Consider the following 27,465-nt stretch of genomic DNA (forward strand, 5'->3'; position numbering starts at 1 on the left):
AAACTAGCATCCAAACCTGGGCAAGATGGTTCTTTAATCCACCTCTTCTCAGACTGCTGGCGTTCTGAACAAAGCTGTGATCCCTTACCCCAACAACTGGTCTCTTGGCTGACTGGCCTATCAGGTGGCGAGCAGTACCAAGACATGCCTTTATTTAGTGTGACTTTGACTTAGAGTGCATGTTTATTAAGGATGGCTTTGGGATGGAGCTGACGGTGGTTGAGGCTGGGACGGGGGTGGTAAAGGCCCCCAGCCTCCCCTGCTCTGCCAATTGGAAATAACTAGCTCACTGGAAGCACCAAGCCCAGGGCCTGGCCCCCAGCAGGCTTCTCACAAAGTTCCGCTGAGTCTGAACCACAGGTTCTTCTGAAACTGTCACCACCAGTCTCTCTTGGGGTGTTGTCTTATTACAATGTCTGGAGGCTTGTTCTGACGCTACTGAGTAACACACGATACCATCGAAATGCCCTTCCTTCTGCTCTGTCAGCCTGGAGTCGTGAAGAGCAGTGGACAGTCAACCAGTGTTCAGAAGAGCTCCGTTCTGGCTCTGACTCTGCTGTGACCAGGTCCGGGGCACATGGACATGCCATTTAACTTCTCTGCCTTTCATTTCCTCTGTTGTAAAGTGGCTGTAATATACCTGCCTTCCTGAACCAGGGGTATTAATCAAGGAGCCTAAGGGAGCTTAACATGAGGAAGCCCTACAGTTGTCCTCCTGGTCTGTGTCTAAGGCCAGGAATCCATTTAGGTTCATTCCAAACCGCCGTGACCATTAGCTGCCCTGCCCACATCAGGAAAAACAAACTTCCATTAAAGTGGAAATGAATTTGTGTGTTTGCTCCGGCCTGTGTGAAACACATCAGAAATCAGATCTTTGGCGCCTGCAGAGTTTCCCAAGGGGTAGTTTTCCACATAACGCCACACACACGTGCATTTTTGCTTTCTCAACTGTGACTCAGGTTTACTGCAAAGACCTCTAATTACTCTTTAATTATCTGCAGATGGAGGAGGATATTAATAGGAAAAGCAAGAGTGCCCACTAAACTGGATCCTCTTCTATGTGATCTAGAAGTACAAATACATGTGAACCAGAAATATAAATGCATCACTCATAATAAAACTTCTGTCTCCTTGAATCAAAATACTGGAAGTGTCACGCATGTTGTTTCTAAGGCATACAGACTTCAGCCTGGAATTAGGAGCTGCAGTCGAGGACTAGCCCGTGTGGTTTAATGAGCCACAGAAAGAGCGTCATGGCAGATAAAGACCCTTCCGAGGGAAGGCACAGCTCCCTGGGCAGAGCAGCTGACAGAGGCGGTCTGGGTTCGAGCGTCCTCCAGTCCTAGCTCTGCCACTGCCCAACTCCCAGACCCAGTCTCTCCAAGCCTCAGTTTCCCCATGCTTAATGTCTCACTAGACTTCTCTACTCTCTAACACCAAGGAGAGAAAGCCTCTGAAAAGGTCCAACCCCATCCGCACATCTTGACCACCAGGAATGTCCCCAACTAAAATCCATCTCCAATATCTATTATTCTAGTTAACAAAACCTCCACTGTCACTCACAAGTAAAGAAAACTGAGTGGCTTCAGGAAGACTCCCCTGGGGTGAGAGCTTCTGATTAGACGCCAGTAACCAACCCTGAGTGTGCATTCACAACTGGAGCCACCAACTTCCACTAACATTTAGAGGGACACTACCAGGTAGATTCGTATCTACCAGAGGGTCCCTACTGAAATATTTGTGAATTACAGACAGTATAATATTGCAATGCTCACATCAGGTGCACATAATATTATTTAAAAATGTGAAAGTCCTTTGAAAACTTAGGGCGCTGGATAGCCCAACAGAAAGTAATACTGTGAACTGTGAACTGAGGCCCACAGCTGGCCAGCGAAAGCAATAAACAGACTCTGCTGCCTTAACCCAGAAGTGCCCTCTCGCTTTGTAACACTGACCAGGATCTTCCCTCCACTTCCCTCCAGTACTGTGCTGGTCCATCGGCTCTCACTTCCCACCACCTCCAGTGACAAACTCCTAATTACCTAACGCCGTCTCTTTCCAGCCCAGATCCCCTCCGAGTTTTGCTGCTGTGATACCTATTCTGTTATTTAAAACCACCTGCACATCACGCCGAGTTCCACTTCTCCTCTTTCCAGGCTGGGAGCTCCTTGATGGCAAGGCCTGGATGAATCCTTCGGACTCCTAGGTCCAATGTTTTGCTTGGAGCACAGGAAGCCCTGAACACATGTCTGGTGGCAAGAAAAGTTAGGTATTTTTTGAAAACCCATATGGTAAATTTATCACTGTCTAAACTCTATTGATACAAGGAGTCAAGACTCTGGAAAACAGAAACTCCTCTTACACTCTCTGTCCACACAGAATACTAGAAGATGGGAAATTTAGCCTAGAGAATCCCCCAAAAGCAGCAGTCAGGATTTCCTTAGAAGTCTTACTACTCACCCCTCTGAAATGGCTGTCAAAACACTGAACCTTTCATCATTTCCCACACAAAGCACTGTTTCAGCAGCTGTTCTAGTCAGCTATTTCTGGTGTTAAACAATCTTTGATTGCCTGAGAAAACTGAATCAAATTATAGCCCTCAAAATAGCTCTTCTCTGCATCTACCTATTACATTAGTTCAGGGGCAGCTGGTAACATAAACGTGCTGTTTTCAAGGAGATTCAGAAAACACACGACGGAACTGGTACATTTAGGCGTCCCACCAGCTGTGGGCGCTAGGGGGTGTGTGATGCAGACAGTCATTTCCACTCCTGGGCAGCCCCTCACCCTTCTGGGGGCAAGGATGTGTCAGGGGAGTACAGGACATGCAGGAATGTGCCCATGACAATGATCAATCCATCTGCTGGTGATCTTGGAATAATGTAGTGTCAAAGGGGACAAGACCCTAAAGCTCACTCGACCTCCCTCTCTCCCCTCAGCCTTGCAGCAGTCAGATGAGGCTGAGCCCTACAGAGACCATGCCGGAGTGGTCTGGGAGGTGGGCTGTGTCCCGACATGGATGCTCTAATAGTACCCATTCAGAGAGCGCCTGGGATGTATTGAGCACTACTGTTTAATAAAATACTTCAAAACCACAGAAAATTACTGAAAATTACAAAATATACGTCCCACCACTCTGTCTTTAACACTTGGCCTTATCTACTTCAGATCTGTTTTTTTTTTTTAACGAAAGAAAACATAACACAGACAGCAAAGGTCCCCTTAATGCCCCCCCTTAATCCTATTTCCCTCTCCATTCACCATCCTCAAAGTTTTTATTCTTCCCATCCAGGTCCTTATATTTTTATTGCCCCCTATGTATGTACATGAAATACAGATTTAACACTGATGTATATTCTCAATTTTACATTAAGGATAAAGAGCAGATACTGTTCTGCAATTTATTTTTTTTTACTCAATAATATATTTATAAAACTTACCCAGGTTATACTTATAAATCTGATTCATTCACTTCAAATAGTGTGTAATATTCCACTGTTTAAAATATACTGTAATGTATCCATTTCCTAATAAAGGACGTTTGGGTTTATCTCCTTTTTTTTTTTTTCTTTGCTATAATGGGCACTGCAATCAGTCTCTGTACTTGGTCTTTAAACATATGAGTACTTTTTTAGGATGAAATTGTTGGGTCACAGGGTAAGTATATTTTGAAATCTTATTCCATATTACAAAACTGGTCTCCAAAGTGACTGTGCCAATTCACAATCGTACCAGGAAAGTGAGAGAATATGTTTATCCGTAATTTCCGCAACCCTTAGTATTATCAGATTGTTTCATTTTCACCAGTCTCAAGGGTGAGAAACGATATCTATTTGTTGTTTAAATTTGCATTTTTCTGATTATTAATGAGTTTGGGTATCTCTTCCAGCTTATCGGCCACTCCAATTTTCCATTCTGTGAGTTATTTGCCTTTCCTCCGTACTGACATTTGCTGAGAGATCCAGGTCAGAAATTCAGAGTTCACTACTTAGAGACTTCCTAATATCCACGCTGGATTTTGATTCATTTCAGCAAATACACACTGATATTTCTAAAGCCAGAGGGGCTGTACACTTGGATTTACTTCGATATATTTATATTCTCTACAGATGCAAGACCTTGGGACCAGTATTTGCAATCCCTCTGCATCCCTCCCATGTAGGTTTTCTGTGGGTTGCAGGCTTCTACCTTGTCCTTCTGCCTGCGGCTGCCTTGATGTAAGTGGTACACCGCCTATTAGTCTCAGCCCTTATGTCTGCACATGACGTTAGGCAGAAAGGCTTAAACAGTAACGTCCTGAAGCAGCCGCTGACAGATACACAAACTCCAGCCACACCATAATTTTTACACTTCTCTTAATAAATCTTGCTTGTTTGTTTTTAAAGCCTTCAAGGCTTCACACAGCTGTTTTACTCCATCTGGAATGTCCTTTCTTTTCTCTTTCTGGCAAACATCTATTTCCCTCAATATCCAGGTGAAGTGTCACCTAAGGCATTTGTTTTGCTTTCTTCCAACACTCAACCCCCAAATCTCCTGGCAATTAACTGTCCCCTTGTCTGTGGTCTGCCAACCACCTTGCACATCATATTACTAAGGTAATTATCACATTGTTTCTTGCCCAGAAAAAAAGTCGGTTCTTCCTATCAGGCTGTGAGCTCCTTGAGGCAGGCACGGCCTTATTTATCTTGGAATTCCTGAAGCCTAGAATGATGTCCAGCACATCATGCTGAATGTTTATAAAATGGGCCACAAGCTTTTCTACCTGATGGACATTGGGAGAAACCAAGAACTATTTCCAGAGCTTATTCACCTCTGTGTCAGGGGACCCAATATAATAAGTTCTAGTCATTTGCCACAAAGAATCAGACAATGAAAGGGGACCAAGACTTGAGAAAAAGGCTAGAAAATCTCATCTCAGACTGTGGGAGGTAATGCTGCTCAAACTCATATCTGAAACTGAAATTTACCATGAGACGTTAACTTCTCTAATTTCTGGAAGTAATCTGTCCCTTTTTACTAAATGTGGAGATTGATCTGAAATGAAGTTGGAGCGAAAGCAGAGATATTTAGGGAAAGTACAAGTCTTTCTATTCTCCTACTTTTGGAAACTAGTCCAGAGATTAGATTTGGTTGCCCCAAAACCAAGAAAACCCAAAGATTTAATCAATTTAAACTCTTGCATCCTGCACACAGATTTTTAAACACTTGCTTGCTCACCATACTGGCCAGAGACCAGGAGAGAGATTAGGGACCGGCATGTGTGCACAGTCGCAAAGGAGAAGGCTGTGAGGGTCAGCTGAGGTGAGGGTCAGCTCCCTACCTACACATGCACCTGAGCTTGCAGCATCACCGTGACCAACGTGAGGGTCCAGTCGGCCACTGCAGGCCAGATACAGTGTGCACAAGAGACAAATACAGGTGATGGCTGCTCTCCACCCAAGCAGAAAAGGGACACGAGAGGTTTGCAGGGGAGGTGGCTGAAGATCAGGATGGGGGCAATCTGTTTTCCCTGTCCATAACCTCAAAAAGTCTAACAGCCTTTCTCAAGCGTGGGTACTCCTGGCAAAAAGGAGAGACCAACGCTGACACTGGGATCCTACCTTCAAGGTAGAACAGTCTGGAAGTGTCTGTGATTCCCTAAGTCTTGTACATTTCCCACCCCTTCTAGCACATTTAAGTAAAACTGGTTTCTCAACATGGTTCAAACTGTTGGTTGAAACAGATCATCCACAAAACCCCCCTCCCCTTCACAGCTGCTTCTCGGGACACCAGTCCAGCCAGACGTATATCATGGTTGCCGTGAAATAAAGACAAATTACTTGAGGGGAGGGAGCCCATCTACACACGTACACACACACACACACACACACACACACACACACAGGAGAACCTGTGACTGTCTGTGGAAAGATGAATTAATGAGAATTCTGCTAGCATAGCAAATACATTGCTGATTCTGTCAATTAGGACAGTCCTCAAACTATTTGCGGTTAAGAATCAGTTTTTAATTTCCAATGTGTTGCAGACTGACATGTCTGTAAAATACAGTGCCTATGAAATACTAAAATATATCTAGAGAATATGAAAAAAGACAAAGAAAATATAAGCCTTCAATTTTCTCATTATTTAACTCAACAGACAAATTGTTCCAGGTTTCTAAATGCTTAATCTCAATTTCCATTCTTGAGCTCAAGGCAGTCGTTAACAAACAGGCTGCAAACTGGCACTTTAAATAATGCTGAATTAGGGAAGGAGAGGCTGAAGGGCAGTAATTTGCTCAGGACTGTGTTTATTAGAATCATATATACTTTTAAAGTGGATAGTCAAATCTATGTCATAACTTTTTATTTGAGAAATGAAAAAAAATCATAGTTCTTCCACTGCAAACTAAAATAAAATTCAACAAAATTATTTTTCAATTGAAGGCAAGAATACATGAATGGGGGGGAGGCACGAGGGTTTCCCTGTATATTTATCTCAAGGGACCCGGGTTTTAAAGTGTGGAGAACCAACCTGAAACTAACATGATATTGTCCATCAACTATATTTCATTTAAAAATAATAATGAATAAACAAAAGTGAGGAGACTCTGACCTAGCATATGAGGTGGTCCCTGAGAGACCCTTGACTCATATCTTACCAAGAGGGGATCAGGCTGAAGAGGGCAGAAAGACAAAACTTGGAGAGGCAGGGCACCCCCTCTGTAGTACTTCAAACTAATTCTGGATAATGGGGTCTTTGAAACCCAAGCTTACATAAATACCCAGAAAGTTAGGGCTCAAAATATACATCCATATTTTCCTCTACAAAAGATAAAGCACAGACTGGTTTGTAACTAAACAACCTGGGCAGAAAACTGAAATCTGAAGAGGATTTGGCCTGCAGGGCCTCTGTCCGGCAGCCAGTTAGCTGCGCGCAGCTCAGATCTCCCAAACATCCTTGAAGGCCCGTCTTCCAGGAGCTGCTCCATTTACCCTGCAGGCCAGTCTCTTAAAGTCACACGCACCTCCTCCTGCACAAAGGGAGGGCAGGTGGAATTGATTTTTCCTTCTCTTTGGGGTGGCATCTGAGAAGGAATCATTTTATTTTAGTTATTTTAAATAACTTCTTAATACCTCACTTTACACCCTAGTTAAGATGAGCCACATAATTTGTGGAGCCCTGTGCAAAATGAAAATGCAGGTTCCCTTGCTTATAATTTCTTGGGGATTTCTAGACAGCCATAGGAAAACATTAAATCAAGCCTGGGGCTCTTCTAAGTGCAGGTCCTGGTGCACCAGCACGGACCACAGACCCCAGAGCTGGCCCTGACGCCAGCAGGCAGTGGTGATTTCATCTCCACGAACATGATGCTCAGACTTTTGTCAGGGATTCAAGTCTGCTCTGACACAGATCAATGAGGACAATGGACTGAATTGATTCAGAAACACTCCAGGCACCTGTGCAATCCAACTCCTCAAACAAGCCCTCAACCCAGGAAGAGGAAGGGAGATGCATTTTCATTTCATTTTCAGTTGCTTCCATTTATACGACGGGAAGGGGTATTGATTCCCATCTTGTCTGTGGAGGCAGGTCTGAACGTCTGAAACTGATGGCTCAAGGCCGGCCAAGGTCAGCCACGAGAACAAGGATGCAGAAGCCCTTTCGGTGCTGCTGAGAGCAGTTCACTGATGTGAAGCCCACTGCTTCTAAGAGACGAGCCACACCCACTGCCTCGGTGAAACCTGGGCTTGACACCCCTCGGACCCCTTCTGTCAGGCGGGCCAAGTTTTGCAGGAGCCACTTACTGTCCCAAACGACTGCCCACCCTTCTCCTAATTCACCTAACCCCCTTCTCCGCAATGAAATAACAGCATGAAGTTATTATGAATTTAAAATTACATTTAGGCAATAACCTAGAATGTCTATATAAATTATAGTACAGGTATACAATGATGCTTAGACATTTAAAATCACGTCCTCAAATAATTTTTTAATGATATGGCAAGATGTATCTAGTATGTTATGTGAAAAAAACCACAAAACTATCATTTTTGTTCTATATGATCCCACTCTGTCCAAGTACAATACTGTCTATATTGAATTATAACATATGTATTATTTTTAAAGATTACAAAAATGAACATATTGGTGGACAAAATAATTTTACTTTCTTTTGTGTTGTTCTGTGTTTCTAAAAGTTTCTCAAATGTACATTCAATACTTTTACGATGTAAAAAATTGTTGTTGTTGTTGTTTTCTCAATTATTTCCAACCTCCTACTTTGGGCTTTGTTTACTCAAAGAGAAAGCGTACCATCAAGTAAACAGACGGTTACCATGTTTACAGCAAAGCTGCTGCTTCATGGCAGATAACCACAGGTAAGTGGTCTTGTTGCTAGGATGCAGCGTGCCAGCTTGGGGTCAGTAGCTAAGTGAATGGCATCCCCAAAACAAGTTCCAGTGGAGAGGGGCCTGGCCTTTGTCTTTAGAAATTCTTTTAAAATTCATATTTTCCCTCTAGTAGACAAAGCACACCAATACAACAAATTGGTACATATTAATACACATAGGGCCATACTGCTTAACCCAGTTGTAGTGACTAGGTGTTTAATAACTAGCTTATCTTAAGACAGGAAGTTTGTAGTCCCAGGATAAAAACCACAAAAGCTGAATGAAATTAGTTTTGTTATTTTTATCACTGAGTATTCATTATATTTTATAACTGAACATTCATTATATTTTAAGTACCCATAGTGTTTCCTTTGGCTACATATAAGCAAGACAAACAAAGAGGCAATATGTGCTCATATCTACAGAGGAAACGCCTGGAAGGAGGCACACCCAACTGTTCATACTGATGACCGCTGGAGAATGACACCAGCCTGGGGAGATGTCCCCTAGGGAAGAAATCAGGAACTCTTCTGAATTATTAGAACTGCATTTTTTTAAGTAGTTGTTCTGCCGTTGGAACTATACTTTATAAAACTTTGTATTCATAATTATTTACAATTTGCATATGTTATAATATAGCAATAATAAAAGAATAACAGAACATCATTTTAAGATTTCATAAAAGATGAGACTATGTGACCCGTCAGCTCCGGCTACCACTTCCTGCCATGGGCACCGGCCACCCTAAGAACCGGTCACCCTATGATGCTCACGTTGGGGTGGGCAGGAGGACCGTCACACTGCACAAAATAAGACTGCCTTCCACCAGGGCAAACGCACGGGGCTCAGGTGTGGCCTATGTGGAAGATGAGGCCGGCCCATCACACCCTCTCAAGGGAGTCTGAGCTGAGGCAGACTAGGAGGAAAGCCAAGTAGCTAGAGAAATGGATGCTGAAACGATTTCGTGAGAAAGGAGGGCAGCAAGCAAGCCAGATGCCACAGAGGCAGAAACACTGAGCTAAAGAAGAGATACAAAGCAGAGGTTGAGACAGCCAGCTGTCAGCAGGATAAGTGAGCAGAAATGGAGAGGGCAGAGGAGGGACCACGCAATCGGGAGCTGAGGGGGAGGCAGGGAGCCACTTCCCTTCAGCTGTCTTGCTTCCTGTCAGCTCTCCAGGCCTGGTGCCAGGTCCATGCATCCTGCCAACGAAACCCAAGTACCTAAGGTAACTTGAGTCTCTGGTCCTCGCAACCAAAAGTGACCAACTAAAACCCTAACTACCCCCTTGGCTCCATCTAAGATGGACTATTGGTAAACGTTCCCTTTGGTAGGACAGCAAGGCGAGTGTTATGTAACACAGTGCCAAGGCATTAACAGCAAGTTAATAATACGCCTTCCAGCCTTGCATCCAAATATTCCAGAACAGATAAAAACAGAACTGTGATTAAAACAATCATGCTATTTACAGGGCAGAAGTACATAGCAGCCTGGCATTTTGTCTTGACTTTCTCACTTTTAGGGCATCCAACCTCACCTGCATTCCCTCTTCGGAAGAATTCTGAGTCTAGCTTAGCCTTAAGTCACCTGGATGAGACTAAGGTCTATTTCACAGAGACATCTCAGTTTGTGATGGATCAAGTGAAAGCAATCTTCACCTAAGGTCTAGATAAAGCTTTAAAGAGAAAAATCAAGCTGGAAGGACCTGAAAATAAAGAGAATCACAGTGCCAACAAGTGGGAGAAACCAAACTAGGAAGCCTGCCAAAGAGGCTTTGACTTTGCAAAGCCCGGTGTGTGGCAGCAAGTAACGTCTGTATTTTGTCAAGTTATATATTATGACCTGATGTGTTTTTCAATACGTGGAAACGACCTGCAAATGTAGGTGAGTCCCTTATGGAATACATTAAATCCAATTAAGATTTCTTGAGAAACAGTGCAGGAATGGCCTGGAAATAGCTTGTATACTATTCTGAAAAATGTCAACAATGGATGGAAAAAAGGATCACCAGCAATAATGGAAAGCAGTGTACTGTGAGGTAAGGGGGGATAACCTTTGCAAAGTGATTTCAAAGTCATTTCCAAGAAATTGGGTTTTTTTTCATGCTATAAAACCTGACACAACAGACACAGAGAAGGATGGCAACCAGTTGTGTGGTATTAGCAATGTCACGGACTCATGTATCTTCAAGCAGAGACTGACGAAGGAAGATGAAAGCTGGGGGAAATTATTTTTTATATTATTGTTTTATTAATGAGTAGGGGAAATGAAAGTAATGAGGGTCTTGTTATGTTTCTTTCACCCTGAATTACATCTCCTATACCTAGCTCCTTAATCTCTAAGCAAATATGATAGATGCACACGAAAATGTATACACATACATATATACATACATAGTTTGCACACATATATATGAATACACACATATGACAATCTGCTCATTTAAAATGAGTTTAGAGCAGTGAAGTGTCTTAAAAAAACCCTCAAATTTTGGTTTCTATCTTTGGATTTAAAGAAACATAATATGTATAAAAGAATAGGATTAAATCAAAATCAATATTCTAAGACCTTTACATATAATCACCTTCAAGAACTCCTTTAATGCAATGTTTCTCAACCAATACACTTTTTGAATAAACATAAAACACTCTCTCCCTCAGATTCTGTTATGTGACCCTAAATGCCCTGATTCTGTATAGAATCAGCATATGTTCCGTGAATCCAAAAGACATAGGCAGAAGATTTTTGCCTCAACTTTTCTTTCTGTCATTTATATTGGGAGGGAGGTGGGAAGAGGGAGAAATACATGGAAAAGTGGAAGAGCCTAAGTTTGAAAATTTTTCCAGTTATAAATTAACAGCATTTATGATGCTGTTTCAAACAGCACAGGCTTCTTAGGGGACAGCTATCACACGAACGAGTCTGGAATGCCGATGATTCTTCCTCGATGGCTAATTCACCAGCCCTTTTCCTTTTAGACACGACTCTCCATTTCCTGTTGTGACAATATCTCATTTACGGCTCTGAGACTAACTTCTCAGCAGCATGTCCGCTGTGACCCCGGGTGGCAAGGAGGCAAAGGCTGTGGGAGAAGCCGGCAGCAGGAGGCATGTCATCACCGAGCTTCCAGGCTTCAGAACCTCTCCTCTGCCAGTGGGGGGCCGGGGCCTCTGAAACCTAGACCTCAGATCAGGAGAACAGATTGTTTCCACGGCTCTGTCTAGGCGTGAAGATTATATGATCAGGAAAGGTGTGCTCTTGAGGCGCTCAGGGTTTCCCCCAGGGGCAACCAGTGCATTCTCTGAGATGAGACAGGAGAGCAGGGTTCTGGGTGCCTCCAGGTGCCCAGCCCTTAACTGTCTGGCATGAGGCACGGCTTCCCAGTGGTGCCCAGGAAGACAGTGACACAGACTCCCTGAGGGCGGCTGGGCGGGGCCTTGCCCACATGTCATGCAAATACTCCCACTTCCTTAGTGTGCAATGATGTGAAAATAGGTGGAAAGCTCTGGATTGGGTGAAACAAAGCGAGAAAAGTCTTTAAGATAACAGCACATTACAAAATTCCTATACATTTACTTTTGATATATACGGACATCATTCAATTGAATTGATAGTATGTCGTTCTGCAAGAATCTGCCTATAAAAATACATTAAATGTGCTCTACTTTATTTGAATGCAATATATATTTTCTCTCTCTCTCTCTTTTTTTTTTACAGGAAAAGAATACATCTAGCTGTGTATGTTGGGACGTGACTCATGTGACATTTGCCTCATCTTGGCTTCCCTTTCTGTTCATTCTTTGAAAATTTTTATTAGACCAGAAAAATCCCCTTGTAAAAGTTTCAGGATCTCTGATCCTCATTCCTCACTCCTCTGAATGGACCTGGAGGAAAAGTGAGTCAGGGCCACCCTATGTAACCTATGGCCAGGGTCTCAGGCCTCCTAGCTCTTCCCGGAAGGTCCAATGAATAAACCACCACAGTGACCTAACACTTTCTCAATAAGCAAGCCAAGAGGTTAGGAAATTACCAACATGCCTATTTCAACTAATTTCCAAAAAGATCATCAGGGAAACCCCTAGAAAAACTAAGTCTTTTCACACTTGGGAGAGTGCCAGAGTACAAAGGAAACACTTAGATTGCACTGGTCTGCCTCCTCGGTGGGAGTGAGAACATTTCCAACATGGCAGGGCCCACCAGGGCTGCACAAAGTAGTCACAGGTGGTGAGTTCAAGTTCCCACCTTCCCACTCACAAGCTGTGTGACTTCCAACAAGTCACCTGGCCTCTCTGTGCCCTACTCTCCTGCCACTAAGTCAGAGATCATTCATCTCCTCTGCCAGTCTCCCAGGGTTGTTGGGAAAATCAGGTGACATATGTGCATAAAAGTGCCACATGAACTGCAGAGTATCTTGTCCATGTAATGTATGCAGGATTTTTTTTAAAATAATGCTTAATTTTACAGCATGAAAGGAGCTTTAGGTCATAACACTTCCATCTTCTATTATAGAGGAGACTGAATGACAGATGAAAAAGTGCCTGCCAAGCTTATGAGGGTTCTTTTTTTCCATTTTTTTTTTTTCCTTATGGAAGTATAGCTGATTTACAGTGTTATGTTGGTTTCAGGTGTACAGCAAAGTGATTTGGTTAATATATCTATGCTTTTTCAGATTCTTTTCCATTATAGGTTATTACAAGATACTGAATATAGCTCCCTGTGCTGTACTCGTTGTTTATCTTGTTTATACCTGGTAGTGTGTATAGCCAAGGTTATGTTTTGAATCTGAGTAAGTAGTTACCATGGTTATTAGCACCCAGAAGAGGTGAAGGAATAATTACGATCTCATTCCTGCAGGCACAGGTTTTCATCTTTATCATCACGAAATGGACACTGAGCACCAAGGAGAGGCTACTTTGCTGGGCAATGGAATTAGAATCTATGTCTGCTGTCTCTGAGGAGACCAGGATCCGGTTGGGAAGGCAGAAGCACCACATACAAATGGCAACCATTAAAGTGATCATTTGCTCAGGTGGTTCAAGAGTACGTGCAACAGATGCTAAAAGGTGATCACCCAGGGCTGGGGTGCTCACGTGAGAGACTGTTTTGAACAGCATCCTGGAGTTGGACTAGGTAGAAGATAGCACTTCAAAGCACTGAGAACCTGAGTGGAACCCCAGTCTGACTTGAACCCTAGGGTCATGACCTTGAACCGAGGTATATAATTTGTAAAAAATGTTTCTTCATCCATAGAATGAAGGTAATAGTATCTTCCTGACAGGGTTGCAGTGGGGAGTAAAGGACACAAGGCGTATGAAACATATAGTGCCGGCACTGGGGAAGGATTCAGCAATCGTACTGCTGGTGGTTGCTGAAGTGTGGCAAGGCAGCCCAGCACAGCGGGAAGGCACACGGCCTGTCTGGGGAGTGACTGCGGGTCTGGAGGAAGGAGCAGATCGCGGTTTGGCGGCCCCATGCTGCACTGTTTGGACTTTGTAAGAACTGGCCATCATGTGTGTTGTGTAGAAATCTCTCCGGCGGCAGCGTGGAGTTGTTAGGGGAGGGGGAACAGAAACAGGAAAACCGCTTAGGAAACTATGAGGAGGAGGAGATGTATTGAGCCCCTTCACCCCTTCTGTCGTATCAGGTACTGTTCCTTACACAAGATCACCTCTTTCATCCTTGCAAAAAACCAGCAAGGTATTATCCACATGTCACAGATGAGGAAATGGAGGCTCGGAGACATTCAGTGAATGAAGCCAGGATGCGTTTAACTGTCCAAGCGAGTCCACTAAGCTGCTTCCCGCACGCAGGGTGACGAGGGCCGTTTTGTGGCAGGTGCAGCAAGAGAAACCGGACATCACTGCGTTACTTCAGTGGTAACACTGGCCACCCCAGGGAAGGTGGCACATTCTCTGCTGTTTTTATTTCTATTAGGAAGAAGCCTTCTTAATCCACTCTTTCTCTTCGGGGTGGGGGTAGGGAGAGAGGCAGGGAGACTAACCTTTGAAGAGCTGGTTTCCAAGGCTGCCCAAAAGCTTCTACCGACAGTGGCAAGTTCGGGCCTCACAAGTTCATTATTTTCTGCTTATTCTCCAGATGGGAACCAGGGACCCTGTGGGTGGGACCAGAGACCAGTGTGTGTGTACACCCCAGGGGGAGCCACTGTGGCCTGGCCAGCACACACAGCTCCTCTCCTGGTTCCTAGAAGGTGCTTTCTCTCTGAGATAAATGTCCTCACTATAGCTCAGCCTTCCTGCAAAGGAAGTTTCCAGAATTACCCTGGTACCTAACTGGCAATAGACAACTAAATCCAAAGAGTGGGGAAGACTTTAGAGAGCCTAAGGGTCTGGGGAGCAGAGTCCACGTTTCCACTAGAAGCCTTGTTTACAACACGCTAGTTGGAGAAATGAAATGAAGTGTACTACACATGCCAAGCATATGTATATCATTCCAACTGACCTTTCTAAACACCACCAAACAACTCGGCTAATGCTAACAGCAGAGGCCATATGTCAGCTGCTCTCCTAATCACTTTACATGCGTTTTTTAATTCAATCCTCACAACATCCTATGACATGTATGCAACTATTATCCCTACTTGATGGATGAGAAATCTGGGGCTCAGGGAAGTGAAGCCACTTGCCCAGGCGGCACACAGCCACTTTGGGACAGGGGGCAGCCCTGATCACCGGGCCCAGGATAGGGCACCAAAGCCTGTGCCAGTTTCACTGTATCAGCTCCTGTAATCATCTCCTTAAGGGAGCTGAGGCTGTTCAAAGGCAAGTGGTACAAATAAAGGAGTAATAATAAGGGCTTCTTCAAGCTCCCGGAAAATTCAATCTGATTTCAGCCCTTACATACATTAGATCCCACAGCATCCTTCCCATTTCCATTTTTTAAACTGACAATCTATAAAAATGGCAGTGTTCTCTTTAACCCCCACTTGTGTAACTGTTAGAAATTTTCATAAAGAAAGATGCTTCCCAGTCAAGATGAAACACTGACAGCAGGCATCACCTCAGAAACCATGAGGCAGCTGAGAGCACTGGTGAGCCTATTGCTGACCCAGATGTAGCCCCCAGCCAGGGTGCCTGCAGGGGTCCATAAGAATTCCTTCACCTCCTCTCCTTCAACCACCTAAATCCCTGAGTGGAGGAACATAAAATACCAGCCCTTGGCTTACAGGCTCTGTGTTGTGGCAAAGAGTATTTGATGAACTGCCACCTTCCTGCTCGTCTTATTCATATCGAGATCATCCTGGCCCAGGGTCTAGAACGATTCTCCTGTGGCTGAAGTCTGTCTTGGTAACCTGCCCAACATTCCAATTCCCTGAGCACATCGTCTCCCTGCTTGCTAACACCTGCTCATCTCTGCCTAGGTCTTAACCAGCTGCCTTCCGCTGACACTTTCTCAGACTGCACATCTAGCCTCAGTGGGTATCAGTTGCTAACTCCATTCTCCCAGGGCTGGCCTGTCCATCTCCAACCCAGGATTTATCCCACCCCTGTCCTGGTTTCCTGTAAGGCCTGCAGCCTATCTTTCAATCAATGAAAGTAGTAAGCGATGCCCAATTCAAAGGCGTAGAGAGGATCTTTGGGGGAGGAGAGATTTACTCAGGCCAAGCTTCAACCATCAAAATAGCTCCGAATGACATAAAATCAAAGAAGGGAACACAGTATCACTTGGGTATATGGACCAATTACTGTTTGTCAAAGTGACCAACCACAGATGTCATGACTAAAAAAGCTATTTGGTCATTTGAGAAGTTCCACTGATCGCTGATCATTCTGCATCTCCACTCATTCATTTCCCATAAGTGGGGGGGGGAAAAAAAACCTCAGAAATAAAGAAGGAGCAGGGACAATGTAAACTACACCCAAGTGTGGTTGCTGAAATCCTTTCCATTAACCCCTCCATCTGGCTCTATAAACAGGTAGATCACTGTCATAATAAAGCCAAGACCAAAAATACCTTTATTCAGTGTGAACTGAGGTTAGAGACCTAAATGTGCCTCCAATAGATAATTCATTTATCATTCAATCGTTCATTCATCCAGCAAACATTTACACAGTGACTTAACACATGTCTGGTATGGGGCTGGGTCAAGGTAATCCTATGTTAATCCTAAGAAACCTTTGGTTTAGTGGAGAGTAACCAGTTTGGCAAAAAATACATGACAGATACCACTATGACTCTGGCCTCTTAATAATATTTCTTAAAAGTGATACTTTTGTCCACTTTTTGACTGTTATTAAAACAAACCCTTATTTTCTGCTCCATGCTGGAGTTATTTACTTGATTGTTCGTCTTCATTCTACTTCGAAAAGGCACCCATCACCATTCTGTCTGATATGTCATCATCCTCCCCCCTCCCAAGTGTGCCTCTGATTGGCCCCACTTCCTTCCTTCCCAGAATATTGGATTCTTCTGGTTATTTCTCCTCCCTGGTCACTGAATTAGGGCTAATGAATCTTTGGGGTTCTCTCTCATCATCTTTCACTCTTTCTCTTTCCTCCTTGCCCCCCTCTTCTTCATTTCTTTCAAGTTCTTTTGGGAGGGAGGGGGGTGAGCTTTTTATTTTTCTTAGACTATCAAATTACACTATACGATGTAAATCATGGTACTTACTCATTAGAGTTCTTTCCAATGAGAAAGGCCACACTACGTCTGACTGGTAATGGCATCCTGAATTACAAACTCTAGTAATTCCTAGTAATTACCCCTTCTATGCCGTGAACTCTCAGGTTCTCTTCTCAAGACCCTGAGTGGTAGGCATAAAGAAAAAGATGTCCAGATACCACAACTTAATCATCACGACCTTCTTTGAAGGTTTGACATGAGAAGGCATCAACAGAACCAGCCTCGAACTAACCGATTCACGTAATTACTTTGCAGTCTTTGATAGCTTCCTTCCAATCTAGACAGGCTCTCGGAATCACTGAAATCAGAAAATATTAATGTATGGGCTCCAAAAAAAGTCAAGTTTAATAATTACAAAGTGCTACCTTTTAACTATACAAGTAGCATCACTTTCTGAGTAACGTTAACAAAAGCCACAAAAATAACAATTGATGGCATATTTGTGAAATGCTCCTGATTAACGCAAACAGGCACAATTAATGGAAGGTCACTGCACAGGTTCCAGGATCATCTGGCCATTTCTGCTCTACTTTTCTCTCTTACCACCCTCTCAAAAATTGCCCAAGAACAGGAGACAGGATACAGGACAAGGACAGAGTTGGTCTGTTACTGGTTCATAGGCAACTGAAAATGCCCTCATCCAGCTTTAGGTCTCTAAAGCTACGCTATCAACAAGAATGACACAAGATGAGCCACAGTGAGTGCCTATGTCATGGGGCTATGACAGAGCCCAGGACAGCAACCTCATCAGAGCTGGTGAGTCAGCTTTTAGAAAGATTTTTTTCCCCAAAAAATTCCCTTTGAATCTGGGAGTAGGAAGGCTTTCTAACTATGCCTCACAATCCAAAAAAAATTATTTAAAAAAAAAAAAGAGAGATTCTTCTACGTAAAACCCCCGAAACTCTACACGGCAAAAACACTATGTGTTAAGTCAAAAGACAAAATGGGAGAAAGAACGGGGAGATGCAACTCAGATCACAGACAAAGGGCTCACATCCCCAACATATAAAATAGTTCTTAAATGTTAGTGAAAAAAAGAACAGCCACCCAATAAGAAACAGGAAAAGAACAATAACCGTTTACAGAAGAGGAAATAGAAATAGCTTGTAAATATACGAAAAAATGTTCAACATCACAAATAAGAGAAATGCAAACTAGAAATACACTGAGGTACCATTTTCACTGATCCAAGTAGCAAGAATCCAAACTGTCTGATAACACATTTTCTTGCATGAGACTTGGAAAACATATGATAGGAATGTGGTTTGGTGTAGCCATTATGGGATACAGTATGGAGAGTCCTCAAAAAACTAAAAATAGACTTACCATATGATCCAGCAATCCCACTCCTGGGCATATATCTGGAAGGAACTCTAATTCAAAAAGATACATATATCCCAGTGCTCATAGCAGCACTATTTACAATAGCCAAGGCATGAAAACAACCTAAATGCCCACCAACAGATGACTGGATAAAGAAGTTGTGGTATGTTTATACAATGGAATACTACTCAACCATAAAAAAGAATAAAATAATGCCATTTGCAGCAATATGGACGGAATCCCAAGATCATCATTCTAAGTGAAGTAAGCCAGAAAGAGAAAGAAAATTTCCATATGATATCATTCATATGTGTAATCTTAAAAAAAAAAAAAAAGACAAGTGAACTTAGTTGCAAAACAGAAGTTACAAAACAGAAACAGACTCACAGACATAGAAAACAAACTTATGGTTACCAGGGAGGAAAAGGGGTGGGAAGGGATAGATTGGGAGTTTGAGATTTGCAGATACTAACTACTATATATAAAATATATACAAAAGTGTATACTAACTACTATATATAAAATAAATAGCAAGTTTTTACTGTATAGCACAGGGAACTATATTCAATATTTTACAATAACTTATAATGAAAAAGAATATGAAAAGAAAAAAAAAAAAAAGACTGGAAAAACAGGCATTCCTCACACATTGCTTGTGGGAGTGAAACATGGTAAAACCTCGAGGGCGGGTGATTTGGCAAGGTCTACCAAAATTCCAAATGCACTTATCCAGTGGCCCGGCAACTTCACTTCTCGGTATTTGTGCTAGATATGTTCCACTTGGCTAAATGACATATACAAGGTTATTTATTGCAGCATTAATTTTATATTAAACATTTGAAAATAACATAAGTATCTATTAATAGGGAAGTGGTTAAATAAATGATGGCACTGACATATCATGGAATAAGAGGCAGCCATACAAAAGAAAAAAGAATGGCAACCTTCTATGTCTTGCTGTAGGAAAATAGATGTTCACTGAAAGAGTGTGACAAATACATGTATGTATATGCATGACTGGGACATTGTGCTGTACACTAGAAATTGACACACCATAACTGATGGTACTTCAATAAAAAAAAAAAGAGAAAAGAAAGTGTGGTGGTGCAGGACAAGCTTTCTGTACAAAGGGCTGAGGGGAGGGTGGGATGAGGCTCTATTTTGTATTTGTTTGAATGTGCAAAAAGGATCTGGGGAAGATACACAAAAAATGGATACAGTGGTTACAAGAGGAACAGGACTGAGATGTTTTCCACTGTATACATTTTAATATCTTTGGATTTTTGAACCATATGAATATATTATTACTCAAAATTTATTTAAATTGTAAAAAGTATCTCTGTGACTGTGTCAAAAGCATCTTTTGCTCAGCACATTAGCAAACCATCAACCTCAAGAATTAGGAGACGCTTGAGGGAGAGCCGCTAAGGGTTATCATTTGCAATCTCTTCTCAAAAGTTTCCCAAATGTGAAGACCTTAAAGGTAGAATCATTCTCACAATCCTCCTCAGTACTACTTTTCCTTCAAATGGTGTGATTTAAATACTCACGCACATAAAGCCAATTATAAACTTCTCATGCTCAAAGCTCACTTATAGTTACAAAACCAAAATATGCTCACAAATCAACCACAGCAAAATTATACAACCAACAGAAGTCTGAAATAACCACATTAACTTATGGTGAAAGATGAGGTTGTTTTGCTGAAACTAACTTAGATGAGGAATTCTGTACAGGCTCTCTGGGCTCACTGTGTCACCTTCTGTTAAGCAATGTGGTGACTCTGCCGCCATTTTCCTCTATTCAAATTCAGGAAACCTTTGTATCGTGTGTTGAGAAATCATCTGACTCTCTTCTGGTCAAATGCATTGTGTACTATTCAAGCTGGCCATTTTTCCAATGGCTCAAAAACAATTGATCTGGAGCCATCACAATCATAAATCCAAGCGCTAACTTGAGCGTGTCCATCATAAGGTGGTCATAACAATAACCCAGAATAACATGTACTGACTTTGATTCGTATTGTTCATTACTAACATGATAAAAATGAAAATATCAAACTTTAAAATTATGGTGAGAACTCAGGCTGACAATGTGCACAGACCTCCCGCAGTTCACAGCTGCAAAATTAGCTATAAAATTAGCTGCAAAAAAACAGCTGTAATTAGTTAATACATTAAAGGGGCAGTGTGTCTATTCACGGCCCCAGTTGAAGACTCTTTGCCTTGGAATTGATGTTCAAGCCTCTGAGAGGTCAGACTCTTTGGCCCCTGAGTCTGCCTTCACCTCCGATTCTTTCTTTGTGTCACTGCGCAGCTCAGCCCCATTCCTGTGCCCATTTGCAGGCTCTCAAACTCCAGTCTGGGGCAAGAGTCTCAAACCACCTACAGCCTAGCGATGAGAGGGATGAGAGTGTAGATCACCTGAGTGATGACATAATTCCCATTTAGCACAAATATCAATTCCCCATAGAGGGCACACGCATTCCAACCTGCATTTCAAAGCCTCTCGCATTAAGTCTTGACAAAACCCAAGAAACTAATTTCAGTACTAGACATCTGTACAGATTCTTGCTGAATCCAGTCTCCCAGGCATAGGGATGATGTCATATACTTTTGCATCTTAAGTGCCTAACGTGGTAAGCGCCTAATATCTGTCCGATGGATGAATGAGGGAGTGAGTGAATGGATGAATAAACGAATAAAAATAAGTGATGAATTAGCCAGAGAGTAAAACTAGGGAAAAGGCAAAAAAAATTTTAAAAAGTTTTAAAAGCAAGCTCATTTAACTACCGCATGCACCTGAACCACCAGGCGGCCTCTTTTTCACATCTCTAGTGCCCCTCTGATCACCAACAGAAGCAGTGGTACCCTTTTTGAATTAAAATTGTTCTCCATATATAAACTTCTTTAAAAACCACAGTCAGGGGGAGGATGTAGCTCAGCGGTAGAGCACATGCTTATTAGCAAGTACGAGGTCCTGTGTTCAATCCCCAGTACCTCCATTAAAGATAAATAAACCTAATTACCTTCCACCCCCACTAAAAAAGTTTTTAAAAATTAATAAAAACCACAGTCTACCAGGAAACTGGAGTAGAGTTCTCTTGAGTATTTATTTATAAAGCATTTGTAAGTACAGTGTAGGGAGTCATTCTAATAGTTGGCCTGTCACCAAAGCTAAAGCTAAAACAAGTAGACAGTACAGGACTTCAGTTAGTAAAAACTGTGGTGTGGTAAACACCTTCCCATGCATTGTGATTCGTGATTATAAAGGTCAGTAGCTAAATATTTCAGGCACATTCTTTTGATACCAGGTTCCATGTTGCCAGGAATGTTGGCCACAACCCAACGAAAGGGAAAGAGGAAACATTTCTCTCAAGTTCAAGCAGTTTCTGAGTCACATGAAGACTTTTTAATTTGTTTTTACTTAAAATGGTAAGAAATAATGCTGCTGTTAAAAATTCCAATTAATTTAAATCGGCCACTGTGGGAAAGGTGGAATCTGCCTCCTCTGATGAGAACTCAGGCATATGTACTTCAAACAGATGGCAGTACTGCCATTCTGGGGTCCTGGTATTGCTCTGTTCCCCTCTGTATCCTTGATTCTCACTCTTCCTCCTTTTCGGATGTCCTCTGTGTCACACAGTCCTCATTCCCTCATAGCTACAGAACTGCCATCAACTGGTTACCCTCTCTCTCAAGTCGACATTTCAGGTTTCATGTGACAATGCAGTGAAGCCACCTCACTGGGTTTCAGAGCGTGAAGCTCTCGTAAAAGTAATGAGGGTAAAGATGTGTATCAGCTAATGTGTTTTGCCTAAGGTGTTAGAGATACGCATGGTTTGAACAAATCCCCTCAGTTTTAATGAGATTGTACCAATGCTAGAGGATTCGAATGATGGGAAAATGAGATTGTGTTTAACCACATTCCCAAAGATCAACTTGTCCATCACAACAGCCAAGAACCCAGTGAAGGCACCAGGGAGATGATAACTTCAGTTATGAGTGGTAGGGACTATGTCTTCCCCCAGAAAGACTCCTAGTTAGGTAGCAAAATCCTTCACCCACTTGGTCTCCTCCCATAACTTCGGTTTCACCCTTGACTGCCCACTCTGACTCAAGGCACTAAAACTCTTTGTCAGAGAGTTCAGTCCTGGGTATGATTGGTAAGCCTGCCAGGGTCCACCATGTGGCTCATCAGACCCCTTTGACAATTAACACCTCTCCCACAGCCTGGTGTGTGCCAGCTGGCCTCTCTGAGACCAAGGGCACCTGGCCAGGCAAAAGCCCTCCCCTTTAGCTGCTGGGAAATCAGATGTCAGATACCCTGACAAAGAATGGATCTGATGGTACTGAGACAGCAACAAGAAACAGGACACGCGTCTGCCTGCACCCCAAAGTCACCGACACACAATGGTGAGGAGCTGAGTCTCACGGGGAGTGCATGAACTGTGGGTGCTCTCCACCCACAAATGGAGAACACTGCTGGAATGACCCCTGACCACCCTGAAGACGCGCTGAGCCGCTGGTCTAAGCCATCAACCAGGCAGTACTTGTCTATCCTAAGTGAGTTTCAAGTTAAATGTGACCAATGCCTGTCCTTTATCCAAAGATGGTCAGCCACATTCTTACTGAGACCATGGGGCCATTTAGACTAGCTTTGAAGGTCTCAGAAATGAATGCAAGGGGGAAACGGTAGTTGACTGCAGAGTTGAAGCAGGTGGACTCGAGGCAGACTGCCCTGGGCTCACACACCATCAGCTTGAGCACTTACTGGCTGAGGGGCCTGAGGCTCAGATCCTTCCTCTACCAACAGGGATAATGTTAAGTGCTACTTACTGGGGTTGTTCTGATGATCAGAGGAGAGTGCCGAACTCTCGGTAGGCAGGCAAGCACTCAACTGGTGTTAGGCATTATTATTATTAGGGTCACTAATTATTATGAGGCATCTCACTGCCAAAATCCAGAAATTTTCTTCTGACTAACTCATTTCTTAAAAAGTCATTGAAACCACCAAAATGACTGAGTCACAAAAGAGTGAATGGTTTGCAAGCTGGTGCCTGTCTCGTGGAAGGAAAACCTGGTCTAAGGAACACCCACGCGATCCCGTTATAAAAGTGAAGTAAGCATCCGGGGGGGGGGACTTCAGCACACTCGATTCACCGCTCGTTCGGTCTTGGCGAGCCTTCGACCAACGTGAGAAAGTGAAGTTAGTAGAATTGTGACTCAAAGCCAGGCCTCCTTATTCCAAATTCTCTTCTCTTTCCACACCCTGTGAAGTGAGAATGTTTCTTAACTGGTGCACTAGGCCTCAAGGCTGAATCCAGTAAGAAGCAGGGCTACTTTGGGCTTCCACTTCTTCCAGATCATAGAAACCATCCTCTGACATGAATGGGGCTGAACACCAGAGGTCGAACAGGACCCTGCTTCCCTCCTCACTCTGTAACTCCCCGTCATCACCACGACATACTGCGCTCTTGCCAGGTTCCAAGGGCTGCTCTCAACACTCTCCCTCTACACATGCAAACAACTCCAACAGAAAGGCACTACTTTCATCCCCCTTTTACAGATGAGGAGACTGAGGCCGGGAAACAGAATTTGCCTGTTTGGCACAATTTAGCTATTCCATGACTGAGCTGTTTCTGCTCAGTTTGCTTAAAAGTACCTGGATAAGAGGGGGTAAATTATCCTTCCTCTTCTCTGGCTGACTTCCAGGACAGCAAGTCTCCACAGACCGCTGCTCACCCCTGTCAGACACCTGTCATAGGTCTTATTTGGAAAGAAAATCAAACACTAACAGAAACCTTTGTACAGTTGCAAATATATTCAAATTGCAACCACACTCTGCTTTAATAGCTAGATATTAACGTTAGATGTCTCAAACACAAGTACAGGGAGACTTTTGGGGAGACTGGAACACCTTTCCCAGTGAGGACATTGTTATTGTTTATTCACCCATGTTCTCCAAATCCTAAAGAAAACACTGCCCTGTTCTCATATCATTAAGTGCTTATTTAATTAACTAAAATGATACTTGGTCTTGTTCAGATCACGCCACTGCCAGTTATTACTGGTTTCAACATAGAACTCAAGTCTTCCCAGATCTGTTTACACCACAGGACACAACATTCCACCAGGCCCCAGAGTCCCCTACCTGTTACCAGAAAACCAGGTATTCTGTGGAGAGTGTGATTATTTAAATCCATAACCTATGTAGCTAATTTTAAAGACACTAAATGAATATCAGGGAACAAACATTTGATACAATTCAACTGACAACATATATTTACAAATTATAATAATATGCATCATGGTGACACTATACAATACAACAGCCAGTGTAAATATTAGCCTGTGACTAGGTATTTCGATAGAGCATGGACTCCCCAGTTTGCCTGGTCCTCACCACTCCCTACTGCCCTGCTGACACTGGAGCTAGCTTCCATGTATCACCTCGTACTCTTATAAAACTACAATCATTGTTCATAGGAATGAAATGTATCTCTATAACTATAAACTACATCTCCATCAAAGCTGGAAAAATAAAAGATAGACTGAGAGGGCTACATGTTTCAAAATATTTGGGAGAAGATATTTGTACAATAAAGAATATTCATAAATGTTTAATATTTTTTAAAAAAACTGACCTTTACAAGAGAGGCAATAGCCCTCTTCCCAACACTCCCTCCTTCCTCATGCCCCTTCAAAAATAATTATTTGAGTTCTAAATGCCAGGAGTTATTAAGTATCCCGACACTAAGCCGTCCTTTATTTAGCTAATGTCAGGACCAGACTTGCCCAGGAAAACAAGAGAAGTCTTTCCAGAGAAATTTCTTTCTGAGAGAGGCTTTCTAGATCCTTCAGGGGGCTTGGGGAACTGTAAATCTGATAATTCTTAATGCCTGGGTCTTCGTTTTCCTTGTTAATTTAGGCAAACAACCTTACAACTTTAAACTAAACAACATTAAATTCTTATTACGTGTGTTTACACACTCATTTCCATAAAGTCAGATTCTTCCCAGGCTACCTGGGCAAAAGGCCTCCCGAGACAGGTGAGCAGGCGCTCTGTTTCCTGCTTGGATTGTTCCATAATTAAACAGTAAACGGTACTTCAAATCTAAAGGTACATGGAATCTCAAGGTATGTGGAAATGCCTATGCTTCTTTCTAACTCTGCAGTTGATGTAAAAACAATGCATTATATTACTTCCAAAGTAATAAGGAATAGTCAGTGTCATGTAGACTTAAAAACCAAACAACCCGACCATTCATCACCCCAGTTACAGTAACAAAACGGTTTTCTTTTCTTCTCCTTTCTCTTCTCTTCTCTTTCCTTTTCTTCTTTCCTCCCCCATCCTCCCTCCCCGTTTCCTTCCTTTTCTTCTTCTCATTTTTCCCTTCCTGTTTTCTAGTGAACATCTGTTCCTTGCGGGCAAGGCTGTTTTATTATGCCCCATTTTCACTTGGTAGGCGCTACCACCAAGCTGATGGCTGCCCAGTAGACTTCTGATACCGTCAATAGGTTGTTCCCAGGTACACTAGGTAGATGGAGGCTACTTGGGCAGGAGAAGACTTCATTTGGAACACATAGTCTTAATACCATATTAAACTTGACACTTTTGGCTTTCAAAGGACTTTCAGTGTCTCATTTGGCCCTCACGATAAACATGTAAGGTGGGTAGAGGGAACCATCCCCATTTTCAGTTGAAACACAGTGTCAGAGAAGTTAAAAACCATGGCGCTGATGGGTCTCCTTCCGTTCCAGAAAGTCCTGTAAGTTAGCAACCACCAGAAATGTTTAAACTCCTTCACCCCACCTATAATTTATAGTGAAAGATAAATACAGAATTTCTTATCAAATTCTTTCTATTTGCCATAAACTACCTCAAATAGGAGCAGATACCCTCTTTGACATTCACATTCTATTGGAAGGACATTTCCAAGGCCCTTTTAAAGATGATTATCCTCATTTACTAAGCTTTTTGAAAATACTCTCTCCCATTCTGTGTGGATATTATAGATCCTGCAAGACAAAGATGTAGTTGGTGAGTAAGAGCAAGCAAAAAAAGTATTCACCTTTGAAATTTTATGAAGTCTTGTGTTTTAAAAAGTGGGCTATCAGCACAAGAGAAACAGAAATCTGCAAGTAGCCATTACAAGCACACACGCGAGAGTCTGGTACAGCCGTACCATTCAAGTGATCAGACACTGTCCCCGCGACAAACTGAAACGTCCACAAAAAATGAAGAAGAGGTGTCCTCTGCTAGCCAAAGTTTTTATGGGCGCTAAGAAAGGAGGGACAGATCACAACTCATTACTGATATTTCCAGCAAGGGGCCAACCCAAGTTATCTGAGTTAGGAAAAAGTCACGGGGTGCTTGCTTGGTCAAACACACCCTAAAATTGGAATCATGTGGACAAGATTAGCAGGACTCTGAAAAGAACACCCCATAAATGTTCAAAAGCAAAACTACATGATGCCTTTAGGAGGACTCCATGGAATTCGCCATGAAGATGGGAGTTACGTCAGGAGAGAGACATGCTGACTTTTATCAAGGAGAGGATGAGGGGGAAGGGGACAGTGGGCTTGGATAAACAGGTTAAAGTCAGAGGGAATGTAGCTCCCTCTTCCTAAAGCTCACAGAGACACTCAAGTGGGGCCGTATTTGAGAGACTAGAGACGTTCCATTGCAAAAGAGAGAACGGGAAGGAAATAGGAAGGAAGTGAGAAGGAAGGGGAGTCTGCAGGATTAGCATTCTGACAGTTGTCTAAGCGCTGTGGAGTTCGGGGTCAGCAGTGATTAGCCACACACCATCCAATCAGAACAACACCGTAATTAGGCTCATAATTGAATTTTAGAGCGCAAAAGGGTAACGCCCACCACACTGTTCTGCATTTGAAACCAATTCTTCTCTCTAGTCACCAGTAGGTTAGGAGAATTAACAAGGGAGAACCCCAGGATTTAGCTGTCAGAACTGTGTGCTCTGCATTACAGAGCATCCCAGGGAGGGCTGCCCCTGGGGAGTATGTGCAGGGAAGAGAGCAGCTGGGGCAACACCAGATCTTGCCCCAAGGCAGGACCTTCCACTAGCTTATCTAGACACTGCTCCCCCCCCCCCCACTCACACACTCA

The 27,465-nt window shown here is 42.9% G+C and overlaps 1 protein-coding gene and 1 long non-coding RNA gene across 2 annotated transcripts in view; one reads left to right on the top strand and one right to left on the bottom strand.

The window, feature by feature from the left end:
- The window catches only part of TBC1D9 (TBC1 domain family member 9), a 106,798-nt gene that overhangs the window by 65,411 nt on the left and 13,922 nt on the right, over positions 1-27,465 (bottom strand). The window lies entirely within an intron of this gene.
- Positions 1,756-21,287, top strand: LOC116658689. Its single transcript, XR_004313950.1, has 3 exons — positions 1,756-2,050; positions 13,976-13,980; positions 21,278-21,287. It is a non-coding gene; the product is annotated as an uncharacterized LOC116658689 (long non-coding RNA).

The sequence above is a fragment of the Camelus ferus genome, chromosome 2 (assembly GCF_009834535.1).
Source record: "Camelus ferus isolate YT-003-E chromosome 2, BCGSAC_Cfer_1.0, whole genome shotgun sequence".
Taxonomy (NCBI): domain Eukaryota; kingdom Metazoa; phylum Chordata; class Mammalia; order Artiodactyla; family Camelidae; genus Camelus; species Camelus ferus.